Source organism: Arvicanthis niloticus, chromosome 28 (genome assembly GCF_011762505.2).
Source record: "Arvicanthis niloticus isolate mArvNil1 chromosome 28, mArvNil1.pat.X, whole genome shotgun sequence".
Classification (NCBI taxonomy): Eukaryota; Metazoa; Chordata; class Mammalia; order Rodentia; family Muridae; genus Arvicanthis; species Arvicanthis niloticus.
The window spans coordinates 11,091,910-11,103,834 of record NC_133436.1 but is presented as its reverse complement, the minus strand read 5'-3'; the positions used below and the strand labels follow the sequence as shown (position 1 = coordinate 11,103,834).

The 11,925-nt window shown below is 42.7% G+C and overlaps 2 long non-coding RNA genes across 5 annotated transcripts; one reads left to right on the top strand and one right to left on the bottom strand.

The window, feature by feature from the left end:
* Positions 1 to 581: 581 nt before the first annotated feature.
* Positions 582 to 6,260, bottom strand: LOC143440090 (uncharacterized). Of its 4 annotated transcripts, none has more exons than XR_013107983.1 (3): positions 5,904 to 6,260; positions 5,441 to 5,761; positions 582 to 1,125 (listed from the first exon to the last, which is right to left on the bottom strand). It is a non-coding gene; the product is annotated as an uncharacterized LOC143440090 (long non-coding RNA). The 4 variants fall into 4 exon arrangements; XR_013107984.1 differs by having other exon boundaries at positions 5,957 to 6,259; XR_013107981.1 differs by having other exon boundaries at positions 5,661 to 5,761; positions 5,904 to 6,239.
* Positions 6,261 to 6,299: 39 nt separating this feature from the next.
* LOC143440091 (uncharacterized) lies at positions 6,300 to 11,133 on the top strand. The gene is made up of 3 exons (XR_013107985.1): positions 6,300 to 6,482; positions 9,853 to 10,089; positions 10,992 to 11,133. It is a non-coding gene; the product is annotated as an uncharacterized LOC143440091 (long non-coding RNA).
* Positions 11,134 to 11,925: the final 792 nt, after the last annotated feature.

The following is an 11,925-nucleotide window of genomic DNA, read 5'->3' as shown; positions in this document are numbered from 1 at the left end:
TAAATCCTGTCTGAAATCTTCCAAACACACTCAGATCAGAGACTGGACACTGAGGCACCGGGCTACAAACAGCATGTTTTACCCCATTTATAAGAATAGTTCTAAGACCAGACCTGGTGGTACATGCCTTTAATTCCAGCACTGGGGAAGCAGAAGTAAGTGGACCTCCATGAGTTCGAGGCCACTCTGGTCTATACAGAATGTTTGGGCATAGTAAAAACCCTGTCTTGAAAACAAATAAACAAACAAACAAAATCCTACTTCCTACAGTGGCACAGGTAAGCAGCAGAAACTGCTTTAAATCACTGTAAGGCGACTTGTACTTTTGAGTTTAAATCCTTAACCTGGATATGCTAAGGGAGAGAAATGGGTGATTTATCATTACTTTTATCCTCTTTTCAAGTTTTCTCACACTGCAGCATGAATAAGCCAAGGCAGTCCATCTTGTGTACTATCTGGGAAAAAAAAAAAAAGTCTAGATTAACAGCCCAGGCTGAATTCCACACTAGCAACCGAAAGTACATAGCTACAAACAGATCTCTCTGAGTCACAGGAAAATAACAACACATTCCAGACACCTCCCAACTCTGAAGTTCCTTTATTTTGGTTTCAACGTCTTGTAATGGGCTCTTTTCAGGCCTTGGGTGGGTTTTTAAATGATACTCTTATTGATTTTCTGTGCTCAGGATGGGTGGAAATAGAGTAAGTCATGGCCCTGATGATTGAAGTCTCTCCAGTGTCTACAGGACCAGAAGAAAATCCGAGGAAGCACATGGAGGGTGCCTATGACTGGGCTCATAATTTAGATGTCAACACCTGGAAACAGGACAGGTAGACAACAGCACATGGAATTCCACTCATCTCTCTTCCCTAAATATAGGCTGCTGCTGCCTGTTACCTGTCCAGGCGGTCTTCTGAGCCCTGACGTATTACACAGCTCAGCACAAAGCTACATGCTTCACTTTCCACCCCTGGAGTCCACATTTCCACATAATCACTTCTGAGGAGGGCATTTCTGCTTTCCGCTTCATTCTCCACGGGCCATTTGTTAGGGAGACGGAGTCACTGGGTAATCAGGATGCAGTGAGAATCTGCCGTACCACGTTCCAGCTTGAGGAGAAAGGCCTGCAAGACAAACAAACCGTTTTCAAAATGAAGATCAGAAGCGAGCAGGAGTTTTTCGTAAGGGTGGAGAAGAATAGTTTCATAAGTTCAAGCTCATAAACAATCAGGCACATGCAAGTCATTTCAAACCTCACCAGATAAGTAACTCTTGTCTTCTAGCAATACACAGTGTGGTTGAGTTTATAAAACTATAGAGATTCTCACACAGATCGGGGCTGGGTGGGAAAGGAAAGCCTGTTAGGAAACAACTTGCATTACCTAGTAAAGCAGGGTGCCCACTGAAATCCAAGGTGTCTGTTTTTAGGAGATGTACACACACATACACACACACACACACACACACACACACACACACACACACATTGCATGTTAGGTGATCTTAAATTACTGTTAAGTGTGATAATTCTGAAATATTTAAAACTGAAATGTCACAATGTTCACAAGTTTAAATTGAGCTGATAAGAGCCAGAGGGGCCGGGGGTGGGGAGAGAGAGAGAGAGAGAGAGAGAGAGAGAGAGAGAGAGAGAGAGAGAGAATGATTTTAAAGGAAGTGAGCTCTGAGAAAAGTCTACTCGGTTGAATCATGGATCTGTCAATCATTGATTGCGACCTGAGGGATTTATTTCAGCCCTCCCTCCCTCTGTCTAACCATCTCTACAATGGAAACAGTGATCAACACTGGAGGAAGGAGGTCATTAAATAAAGCAACTCAAGTGAAGTAGTTGAATCCTTTGTTCTGGGCTTGCGATGAACTGCTTAGCTCTGTCGGCTCCATTTTTGCTGAGGAGTAAACAGATGCCATAGGGGAAGTCACTTGTTGGAGCCTACAGCCAGCAGTTGATGGTGACAGCTGAAAGAACGGAGCTATGTACAACAATAAGTTTGCAACACCCAGTCACCCAAGACAGGAAAATGATGCAGCTACCCTATGCATTGGCAGGAAGACCATTAAGTGTTACATTAAGAGAGTCGAGTGTGGGGAGGGAAGAAAGCCCTAAATGTGTGAGGCTCTGAATGCTGTGACATGGGCACAGTGATGTCAGATGCATGGAGGAATGGCAAACCCTCCCCTACCCCATTAACCCTGTCTCTCTGTCGAACTCTCTATAATAAACATGCTGAGCTTCCAGGATGCTACAGTTTTTCCATCCAAGATCCCAGACCACCCAACGCCAGCTTTTCTGTGCCTCCAAGTGTAGCCATGAACTTTTCTACCCAGGCTCTTTGTTCCTGAATAACAACTCTGAGACTTAATTATTTATGAATAAATGAGCTTTGGCTCATTCACCGACTAGCTCATAACTTATATATTCCATTAATATACTCTGTCTTCCACATAGGTATGTACCTCTCCTCCGTTTGTCTGTCTCTTCCAAGCCCAGGGTGAAATCCTCTGCTCTCACTCTTTCCCAGAACTCCTATCTCTCTTGACTGGATGTCCCGCCTTCTATTCCCTGCCTCATCCAATAGGCCATCAGCTTTTTATTGACAAGTGATGCTTTCACACAGTACATAAGAGATGCTCTCCACATCCATATGTCTGTGTGTGTTTGTCTTTTCTTCCCTCCCTTTACCATCCCAGACAGATCCAAGCCCCTGAAGGCCAAACAAGGACTTCCAGCTGGGGACACATCTCACTCTATAGACTGCTTGCGCCGTAAACATGTAGCTCCAAGTTCAAGCACTACATCTACATTAATGGCAGTAATGGGCTTGTAATCTCAATACTGGGGAGGCAGGGATAAGTGGGCCAGCCATCCTAACCTACTTGGCAAATTCTAAGCCAGTGAGGAACCCTATCGCAAAGAAACAAGAAGAATGACATCTGAGGAATGTCCACTGACACACATGCACCTGTAGCTATATGTGTATCCACACACAAAAAAATGTAAACGTTTTTATTGTATCCTGAAGGATATTAGCTGCTCCCGCAACAAAAGAACTGACTCAGCCACTAAAATTACCATGAAGGTAATCAAAAAGTGCCTTTATTTACAACCAAATTGTCCTTCCGCAGAGCATTTCTGGTGAGAGTGGTCAGAAATCACTGTCTACATGTTTAACAAGTTGAATAAACCAAAGAAGTGGCCTGGCCGTGACTGGTCATCTACACAGTGTTTTAAAACGAATATTTAGTGATATGGTAAGATGTGCACAATATAATGTTAAATTTAAAATTGAGGGTCTGGAGCTGGTGAGATGTCTCAGCAAGTGAAATCACAGGCCTTCAGGTCACATGACCTGGGCTTACTTGCACCCCCTCCACACCCAAGTCCCACATGGTATTAAAAAGAACCGACTTCTGAAAGTTGCCCTCTGAACTCCACTGAATACACACACACACACACATGCATACACACACACATGCATACACATATGCACACACACCACACAAAACACAAAATACAATGTAACAAAAATGTTTTTAGTTTGTTTTCTGTTTGGGTTTTGTTGTTGTGGTTTGGTTTGGTTTGGTTTGGTTTGGTTTGGTTTGGTTTGGTTTTTCACATCAGGGTTTCTCTGTGTAGCCCTATGTGTGCTGGAACATTCTCCATAGACCGCTCCATGCTCCAACTCAGAAATTCTCCTTTCCCTGTCTCCCAAGTGCTGGGACTAGAGGCGTGCACCACCATACCCGGCATCAAAAAGTGTTTTAAAGTAGTATCTTTTATGCTTGAAGAGAATTCCAAAATCTTTCCAGTCCTGAACACAATGAGACATGACAATAGATTCACACCAACCTTGTTTATGCTGGAGAAAAAGTCAGAGCAAATAAGATCCATCAAGAGAAACTTTGATGTCTAGGCAGCAGATTTGCTGGCAGAGACTGAATCAAAAGAAACAGTTCCTATAACCAATAGAGCTATATAGAGAAATATAGTTATATATATATATATATATATATATATATATATATATATATATATATTGTATATGGGTATATATCATATACATATAAAGGGATATATAAATGTATATATAGATGGCTGTATCTTCAATAAATAAAATACAACTGCAATATGATACTGCAATATGCAGTATTTATAGAAAGATTGGAAACATTCGAATCAACACCACATGATGGATGCTTTGTGTGTTTGTGTGTAAGCATTGATTTTTTTTAAAGAAAGACATTTATGTTTAATTATATATCTCTGTGTGTAGACAGGTGCACATGTGACTATAGTACACCATCTGAGCCCAGAGTAGGGCGTAGCATCTCCTATGAGCTCTGAAATGGAAGGAAGTACTCTTAACCATTGGGTCATCTCTTTAGCCCCATGACTGTTTTGGTTTTTGGTTTTAATGCACAGAAATGATAAACTCTGAACACAGGTTAACAGTTATCTCTGAAAGGTGAGGAAAAGGACTGAATTTAGTAACAGTGGGCTTTCCAGGCAGTGGTGGCACACACCTTTAGTCCCAGCACTTGGGAGACAGAGGCAGGTGATCTCTAAGTTTGGGGCCAGCCTGGTCTACAGAGTGATTTCCAGAAAAGCCATGGCTACACAGAGAAATCCTGTCTCAAAAAACAAACAAAAGAAAAAAAGAAAAGAAAAAAGAAGAAAGAGAGAGAGAGAGAGAAAGAGAGAGAGAGAGAGAAAGAGAGAGAGAGAGAGAGAGAGAGAGAGAGAGAGAGAGAGAGAAAGAAAGAAAGAAAGAAAGAAAGAAAGAAAGCAAGCAAGCAAGCAGGCAGGCACATGGGGGCTTCAGTTACATCTGTAATATTTTATCTCTTGGGTAGAACACAGAAGAGACTTATTACATAATCCTCTGGAGGTTTTGTATGCCTGAAACATTTCAAAATAAAAAAGACGTGTTTACAATGAAATCAACGTTTTAAATCAGTTGCCACTAGATATGCAATTCACTGAAGCATGGACTTTTGGGATACTTTTAGATTTATTTTTGTTTTTGTGTTCATGAACCTGCATGAACTTCTAGGTACCATGTGCACCCGTGTATAGGCACCCGTGGGTGCCAAATCCCCTGAAGCTGGGGTTTCAAGTAGCTGTGAGCCAGCAACTGGATGCTGGGAACTGAACTTGGTCCTCGGGAAAAGCAGTAAGTGCTCCTAACCACTAAATTCTGGTCCCTAAAACACTTAAAAGGAAAAAAAAAAAAAAAATGCAGTTTTACTTTGCCCAAAACCCATGCTTTCCAAAAGAGATCATTTAATTTCTATAAAATAGAAATTATTTCCAGTGCAAATATTTTATTATAATCCTTTGCAGTGGAATGAAAATTAGGGCATGTTCTCCCTCCCTCCAAAATACATTATCTTTAAATCAGAGAGATAAAGGAAGACATTTACTCTGTAAAAGGCAGTAGTGACCAGTTTATTCCGACACCAGATCCCAAGTGCTGAGAGAAATCGTTGCTTCCATGGAGTCTTGGTATGGCAGATTGGCTCAGGCAGTCACACATTTGTACATGGTTAACCGGTTTCGTCAGTGAAATGGATTGAAACTTGCTTAAATGTAGAAAAGGAAAACATTTGGTGCATTCCACACTTGCCCTTAAGTATACTGTACCTTCAAATCATGCTGCCTCTTGCATTCCACAGAGCTGCGAAACACCCTTTAAACTGTCTACATAAATCACTCCATCCTCTGTGTAACAGGGTTTTCTCTTCCTGGACAAAAAAAAAAAAAAAAGCCATCTGTCCCCAAAGGGCTACTCTCCAGGATGAGGATCCCTGCCCAGACAGGACCTCATGCAGGTGTTACAAGGTTTCCATTCTGTCTGAAAACCTGGATCATTAACTTGCCACCCACCTGCCACAATCCTTGAATTAAAAGCTGTATCTTTAAAATCTGGGACTTTCTACCTCCTCAACTGCAGCCAGCAATGGTTCCGGTGTTTGGGAACGCGGGATTGCATGGAGCTAAAAAGATCGCCAAGAAGACGAACACAGTCACCAAGACTGACATTAATAAGGACCTGAAAGCACGCACGCACGCGCCTCCTGGTAAACAGCCTTCTCCAGGAAAGTCCTCCGTGGGCTTCCTGCAACTCACACATTCCCCTTAGCTCTTCCAGAACTGGTGACTTGTTGACAGGCACACACCCTAGGGAAGATCCATGCCACGTTCTGGAGTTTTGAATGTTTCCTTTGCAGAGAAACCGCCAGGCCTGAGAGGGGCGGGCTCTGGCAGGAAAGGCCTTGCAACAACTCACCTCTCCCCGCCTAGCCTGCTGCTCCTGCTGGAGGAGGTGCAGGGGACAAGCGAAACTAGTTCATGTGTCAGCTCCCCCAGGGATTTGGCAGCAGAGCGCACACAGGCACGGAAACAGGGGCATCTGCACTACACTTCCTTCCTCCTTACATGGTCACTGCAGATCTGCATACAAAGGTGATTTTTCTCTCTGTCTCTGTCTCTGTCTCTGTCTCTCAGTCTCTCTCTCTCTCTCTCTCTCTCTCTCTCTCTCTCTCTCTCTCTCTCTCTCTCTCTCTCTCTTTCTCTCTGTGTGTGTGTGTGTGTTTCTGTCTTCCTCTCTCCCTCTCTCTCTCTCTCTCTCTCTCTCCTATGAAAAGTCCTTACTAGCTGCATCTTGCCTGAGTGCACAAGCCAGGCCATCACTCTGGAGAAAGAAAAGCAGCTCAGACTCTGGAAACGTCTGGAAGCCTCCATCCCTGGGCTGGCTGGGCCAGACAGCTCCTTCCTAAGTGCTTGCTTTTTCCCTGTCATTGAAAGAGCTGCATCCAACAGCGGAAGACCACTGAGCTGCTTTCCAGTTTATCACAGGAATCTCAGGTCCAGACCTACAAGCTGAGCGAGGCACTTCACCCCAGCAGAGCTCCCCCATGCTCAACAGCCAAATAAGGGGGTGCTTAGTCAACCTCCATAAAGAGATAGAAGAAAGGGCTTTGTGAGGGCCACGCTGTTCTGCTCACACAGATCGTCCTACAAGTTGCCGGGTTTGCTGTTCAGACCCCCAGATTCCAGAGTGAGCCTGTAATAGTTGACGTCACCCTTGTCCCCTTGATTTTCTCTCCTACTAGTTCTCAAGAGCTATTTTACATCTTTCCATTTTATCTCCCAGGTCTTTCTTAAAAAGGGTTGTTTCTAGATTTGGAAGGAACAGAAGAGGGTTAAAGGCCAAGAAGCAGGGGGAATCCTCCATTAGAAAAAGACAAAGGCAGAGCCGGGGACTTCCGTGCTTGGCCTGCCCCCGCCTAAGTTAATAAGCTACAGAACCAGTTGCTTCCAGTCTGGACATGCTTTCTAGTTCTGCAACTACAGAGCCTCTCTTTCTTCCTTCCTTCTTTTCTTTCTTTCTTTCTTTCTTTCTTTTCTTCCTTCCTTCCTTCTATCCTTCCTTTTCTTTTTTTTCTTGTCACTTTAACTCCAGAGATCTTTGATACCCCTGAAGGCAAGTAGCATATCTCACTCATAAAGCTTTCAGATGCTTTTGAGTTCAAAGTTTTATTTATTTACTTTTAAAGGCTTCCATAAATTAGGGCAAAGGTAGCTGGAACCCAGCCTCCTGCCCTGCCGATCCTCTGAGCTTAAGGTTGGCCAAAAGATCTGCTCTTGAGAAACTAGGTGGAATGAGACCTGGGCAGAGGATTCTGGGAGGTTTTTTTGTAAAGTGTTCTCCTGTACAGGTCCAGCCTGGGCCACTCTCCCTTGAGCAATCCTGCAAGTTTGATACAAGCTGAGATCCTGTCTTCAGTCTGGGGTTTTGTTTGTTTGTTTGTTTGTTTTTGTTTTGCTTTTGCAAGTCTCCAAGCTATCAGGCATCCTGGCTTCAGTATCCCTTGGGGGGGGGGGGCGGGGAGAGGTGGACCAGTGCAAACTCCAAGCAGCAGATCTGAAGTGCCTGTTCGGAAGCCCCATGGCACGCTGCCTGCAGCTCCATCATTTGTAGAAGGCTGCTGGCTGAAGCTCTGTAGCATCTTCACTGTAAAAGCCATGCAACGCAGTCAAACAATCTGAACAATTTAGATTGATTTAGATTGATCCTAAAGAAAGCAATTAATTCTCACTGACATCTCCCTTCTGTTTAATTGAAGAATCCCATTGTGTGCTGAAACTGTCGTGTGTTCACGTTCCCAGTAACATACATATTTCCAAAATTCACATTAAGTTGTGTGTCATTTGGGGGCAGGATCTCTCAGTGGTTAACGGTACTTAACTGCAGAGGAGCTGGGTTCGATCCCCAGCACCAGGATCAAGTGTTCACATACACATATGCATAAGTAAAAAGAAATTTTTAAAACTGTTAAGTGCAGCACCAGAAATTTGCATTCTCAAAAAAAAACTATCTACCCACACACACATGTCCTGTGGTATGGCAGCACTACCAAATTTTTGACTCCTGGACAGGTGTTATTTAATGAAGGGATGGGAGAGTCAGATGTTTTTCCAAGAACTCAGGGAAGGGGCAGGCAGGAATGAATAAGGACAAACACGAAGATATCTTAAGGAGACTGTATTCCAAACCCCTGGAATGCCCACAGCCACAGTCATAGTCTACTCTGGGAGATCTTCCCCTGGAATCAGCTTCCCAAGGTCAAAGGGGAAAAGCAGAGACTTTGAGAAGAAAACAAAGAGAGAGCACAAACTGCTTCCAGACATAAAGGAGCTCTTTTCCTTTGGTTTTGTAAGTGATAATCCTGCTGAGAGAGGGAGGGAGGGGCACAACCCAAAGGCTTTCACTGAAAGAGAGAGATGGCTCTACTCCTGGCTGTGCCAACAGACACTCTTCTTCCTTGAACTTCCGGGACACTTGCAGCCATACAGTTGTTTCCTAGAGGGTGTCCCAGGGAGGGTGGGGCCACTTCTGCACACAGTGGTGGTTCTCACAGGATGCTCTTCCCCTGTGACACCGGTTAGTTTTTGTTTTACCTTAGTGAAAAGGAAATCTATTTTCTCCAGCAGGCCAAGGTAAACAGCCTTCATAGACTTAGAGTTGGATGAATTGAACCAAAGGAGAAATATGAAGGACTAATCCAAGTTCCTGATTGTTCCTTTGCTCAACGAAATCTTTTTTGGCAAAGATTTAAATGATGCCAAGTAGCTATCAGTTTGATGCTGACAAGACTATCAAGCTTGTTTGACTAAACACTTCCCGCTTCTCTTCCAACTGTCTAAACAGGATTTTCCCACTTAGCACCCTATCAATTCTACTGTGGTTGAGCCACATTATGAGAGCCTGTGTATCAAATACTAATATTTGTATAGTTATTAAACCATTTGATGATTCCACTCTGCGAACTTAAATGTGGCATGCCATTTATGGGTATTTGAAAAGAGCATAAATAAGAAATTATTCGTCTGGCCTTTGGTTTTTGCTGGAATGGCTCGCGTAAGATGGCAGATTTTAAGTGGTAAGGCTAACAAGGAAGGAAGGAAGGGCACTTTTGAAGCACATAGCATGGAAGCAAAAGCTTTTGCATTGCTCAGTGGTTTTCATACCACATTTATCCAAGGACACTTCCCCCCCCCCCCAAACAAAACAGACAAGACTAGAGGTATGGGGGAGGGGAGCCCTGAGCTCTTGTCACCTCAACCCACTGGCCACTCAGGTTTCTTTGAGGGCACCAGTGCTCTGGAAAACTAAGAAGCAAGAATGTAAGGTTTGTTTAAAAAAAAAAAATACACACAAGGAGCTGGGGAGGTAACAGTTGTTAAAGTGTTTACCATGCAAGCATGAAGACTCAAGTTCACACCCCAGAACCTTATACAAACAACCAGATGTGTTTAATCTCATTGCCAGGAAGGTTTAGGTAAGCAGATCCCTGGAACTCACTGGCCAGCAAACGAAGGCCAATGAAAACCCTTAACGGTATACAGTGCCTGAGGAACAACACCCAAGGTCATCCTATAACCTCTGTACATGACAAGGCCCATGTGTACACACGTGCAGCCTGGCTTGCCTCATTTACTTACAACATTCTGTATCATCGATATACACAAAGGATACAATAATTGTTCATCCACAATACACAGATAGGTAAGTAGATTCTTTCAAAACTTAAATTATTTTGTTGGTGGTGTTTGGGTGGGGGGGGGGAGAGGGGAACATCTGTTTGTTGTTGCTTTATTCTAACAATGCCGAAAAGTGGTCAGTGAGCATGCCAGCCAAAAAGATCATATGACCTGGATACAATATTTAGATAAATATTCCATCAGACGACAGCATGATTTTACTAAATGACTGTTAAATTGGGATTGGGGTTTAGAACAGCGATTTTCAACCTGTGGGTCTCGACCCTTTTGGGGCGTCAAACGACCCTTTCACTGGGGCCACATATCAAAATTTTTTATTATGATTTTATAGCAGCCAAAAATTACAGTTATGAAGTAACAAGAAAAATAATTTTATGGTTGGGGGTCACCAGAACATTAAAAAAAAAAAAAAAAAAAAAAAAAAAAAACTGTATTAAGGGGGTTGCAGCATTTGAAAGGTTAAGAGTCATTGTTCTAGAAAATGCTTTATCTTAAACTCTTTTTATGTGAGGATGCCAAGGTCTTAAGTGTTGAAGGCTACCAAAAATCCTGTTGAGAGTTCCAGATCAGAACACAGGTACCTTGCTTTGACAGACATAGGCTTGTCCCTACCCTACTATTTCATGTATATCATAGACATTCATATAATCTTTACAGCTTGAAAACTGGCCCCTCACTCTGTTGGTTGGAAGATGATTAGGGGACCCTTAAATACCACCTGCCAAAGGAGTTTAGGATTCAGTGTACCACAGAGTCACAGTTCCAAGACACACAAAGCATTTGGTAGCTTTGTAGAACCAAGTCAGCATAGCTATTATATGCATAGACAAACCTAGCAAACACGTAGTTGAGCTGGCTAATGGTCCAAGCTGCAATCCTGACAGACTCACCCTTTCCACCCTTCAGGAGCAACTTTGCCACCTGAGCCCAGGAGCAAAGATCAGAATAAGATGATTCCAGAAGCATTAAATCTTGCTAAATCCAAAGGGCTGTGATTTGAGCCTGTCATGCATATGTATAATTAAAAAAAAAAAAAGTGTGGTTTGTATTTAGCATGAGTGTTTATTTATATACCACATACATTCTCAAATGACATAATTGGACACTTTACAAGTCACGTGTTTTTAAACATTGGAATGTTCTGCCTTAACTAAATTGGAATTGTTCAAGGCCTGTTTTGGGCTTTCCAGGGAAATAGTAAAGAGAAATTTGCTTGGGAGCAGAATTATCACACTAATTTCCACTCTGATTTTTGCCAGTTTTGTTTCTGCCAGAAAATATTTAGTTCCTGTAATGACAGTTGCTGTGTTCTTCATTGATATGTAATTAAATTGTGTGCATATCAATATTTGCAAACGCAAATAGTTCCAGAGAAGCTACCAGAAACTCAAATGGGAGAGGCAGAGATGCAGAGGGTCTGTGAGTAGTGATACCAAGCTCACGCCATGGATAGTATCCTACGTGAGTCTCAAAATGGGGACGTACATGTCCTGTAGTGTCTTTGTAGAAACATCTGGAGACCTTGTGTCAGGGACAATGTTTTCTATTCAGTTCAGATTATATCATCTAGGATGGCCTTGGTCTTTAAAGTATATAATATGGATCTAGGGATAGAGTGACTGGCTGGTAGAAGCAAGACCCTAGGATGGATTCTAAGTACCACAAAAAGTTACGTATTTAAGGTTTCTTTAGAGCACAGCTGAAAGAAAAAAAAAAAAAAAAAGAAGCATTTATCTTTATATATTACATAGTACTTGTTCAACCTGCTTGACATCACTGGAGTTAGGGATGAAATAAATTTGAAAATTGTAAAGTATGCTGCCAACCACAAACTGTTGAC